The sequence below is a fragment of the Notamacropus eugenii genome, chromosome 4 (genome assembly GCF_028372415.1).
Source record: "Notamacropus eugenii isolate mMacEug1 chromosome 4, mMacEug1.pri_v2, whole genome shotgun sequence".
Classification (NCBI taxonomy): Eukaryota; Metazoa; Chordata; class Mammalia; order Diprotodontia; family Macropodidae; genus Notamacropus; species Notamacropus eugenii.
Genome location: NC_092875.1, coordinates 424516332 through 424519123, shown reverse-complemented (window position 1 = coordinate 424519123; position 2792 = coordinate 424516332). Strand labels below are relative to the sequence as shown.

Sequence of the window (2792 nt, the reverse complement as noted above, 5' to 3'; positions counted from 1 at the left end):
GCCACAGGGAAGCAAGGAAGGATCCATCTTAGTATTTTTTTCAAAAAATTATTACAAATCATCCCTTAAACAGTCCTTTGGCTGCCAGAAGTGTTCCCTTCCACCGGGTTGATGAAGACATCTATTCATCTGGAAATGCCACTGCTGTTGCCATTGGTGATCCATTGTTGCAACATGCCAACTGTCAGAATGATAAATGCATGCTGGACCTTCCAGACTGTCAGTCAGTCTCAGACAGATGAAGATCTAATTCGGCCCTGAATGGCTGAAACTAAAAGGACCCAAGAAAAAACAATGAGGCTGAATCTAGAATTCAGTAAAGAACCTGAAAAAAAAAAACAGCTTCCTGCTCCTTAAAAGGTCCATTTCCTGTCCAGAAACTTAAAGATTAGTCCTATTTTATCCTCTTTGCCCAAGGGGAAAGTCATTAAATATTTATTCATAAAATTGTTCTAATGCACCAGGGAGAGAATGATGGACAAAGAGGGGAAGTACCTTGATTTGTGGGCAGAATAACATACAATTCAACAGAAATTTTCTTCTGTGCCAAGGTAATTGCATAAGTCTCATAGGAGATTCATGTGTGAGACAATGTGAATGTGGATGAAAAGAGCACGGCATCAGAAGGCGAGAAACCTGTCCCCAACTCTACCACCAACGATTTGGCCTTGAGCACGTCTTCTAGTTTCTCCTCTATAACATGAGGGAATTGGACTCTACCATTGCTAAGGTCCATGTGCTAACATTTTATGCTCTATAAATTCTGAAGGGATGCCCTTTGTGGTAGGAGGGGACTTGGTGGTAAATATCTACTTCTAGAGATCCTCAAATTGCATTATTACTGTATTTGTGCTGGAGGGAGGGTGTGTCTGCATTGTTTTGGCATTTGATTTCACATTCCTTATGGATAAGAATCACTTGATATTTTCAGTAATTCAATTGCATTTAATAAGAATTATTAAGTGCTGACTGAACTGACCACTGTTCTAGTCACTGAGGATAGAGCAAAAAATAAAACAATCCTAAAGTGTTTACAATCTACTTGGGGGGCAGATAAGTAAATTTATGTATGTGTGTGCATATACATGTATATGTCTGGATGTGTATGGATGCATAGTTATACATGTATGTGTATAAATTTAATATATATATTTTTATGTGTCTATTATATATAATTTTTTGTGGTAATATATAATATAAATTCTATCTCCATTCACACACATACACACACACATACATATATATGCACACACACATGTGTATGTGTGTGTATTAAGACTTTTGGGACTAAGACTTTTGGGACACCCTGTATACATACATATGTACACATAGAGACCTTGGACTGAATCTATGATTTCATTGGTATAAGGGGGTCCCAAGTAAAAAGAAAAACTACCTCTACCAAAGCAGGTAGGCATCATTTTTTAATTTTTTTTTTTTGCCAATTATAGAGAGCTGCCTCTATAACACTGAGAAGTCAAGCAACTTGCCCAGAGTCCCTGATCCAAGTTGAATGCAAGTTTTCCTGGCTTCAATGTTAACTCTATATACACTATACAATACTGTCTGTCATACATGATTGTATTTGCATCCATATGTATATATGTGTGTGTGTGTGTGTGTGTGTGTGTGTGTGTTTTAAACTTGGGATATCTAAGTCTTAGTTAGATGTTTATAAAAGCTCTATACCAGTGTCCTTACCAACTATACCTCACATTGGCCCCTTTTACTCTAGGTCCTGGTCTAGCTCAACTAGGCAAGATGTATCTTTCTCTCAAAACTGGATTCTCTTTATCTTCCTTCTTTTTAAGAATTTTAAATAAAATATAATAGAACTTAGAATTTTTTCTAGATAACAGACTCTTTTTCATCATGGTAAATAAAGTATAAATTTAACATAGCAAATGAGGAATAAACAAACTTGTTTATCCAGCTACTTTGATAATCAGAAAGGGAACTGGCAGGTTTCCTAAGGGATGAAAGGGATTCAGGATTAGTTCACACTTTCAGGCAAGCTCTTACTACCCCAGGGATATAGATTTCTGACTGCCCTTCTTGCTGATGCCTGGTCATAACAAAGAATCAGTCCCCATCCTCAGGTAGGCTTAATTTTCAGCAGCTGTTCCTGAAAGTATCTCCTTTTAGTCTCTTGACTTGAAATTACTTCCTCTTTTATTCCATTTCTTCTACTCACCAGACACCTGAAACATAGGGATCGCTGGGAAAAATTGCCTTCTAGCAGATAACTTCTGCTCCTCCCAGGGGAAGCCTATGTGGACAGAGCTCCCTCAGTTTATATACTCATCTAATGCAAAGTAATTTCAGTGAGTTGAAGTATAGGGAGGTACTAACAATCAGGGGACTAAGGAAAGCCCTCCTGTCTGAGACACGGGAGTTCAGTCTTAAAAGGTCCTAAGGATTCTAAAAAGTAGAGGTAAAGAAGGAGAAATTCCAGGTATAGGGATATACCCTGTGCAAAGACACCGAGAAGGGAGTTAGAATATTGTATGTGGGGAACAAGACAAATAGGCCAGTGTAGATGGAATGGAATGTTCATGAGAGGAATTAAGGTCAAATTAGTCTGGAAAGAAAGATGGCATCCAAAATGTGAGAGACTGTAAATGTCAAGCAAGGAATTTTATATTTTATCCCAGAGACAATAATAATGAGTCATTGGCATAGTCATACTATACCTTGGAATTATGAATTTGGATGAGGTAGGGAGAATGGATTAAAAAAGAGGAGAGAGATTGGAGCAGGGAGATCAATTAGGAAATTATCATAATGGTCTA

At 37.6% G+C, this 2792-nt stretch overlaps 1 long non-coding RNA gene across 1 annotated transcript; it reads left to right on the top strand.

The window, feature by feature from the left end:
- The first annotated feature begins 245 nt into the window (after positions 1-245).
- On the top strand, positions 246-1565 carry LOC140498614 (uncharacterized). The gene is made up of 3 exons (XR_011965146.1): positions 246-360; positions 465-551; positions 1452-1565. It is a non-coding gene; the product is annotated as an uncharacterized lncRNA (long non-coding RNA).
- The last annotated feature ends 1227 nt before the right edge of the window (positions 1566-2792 follow it).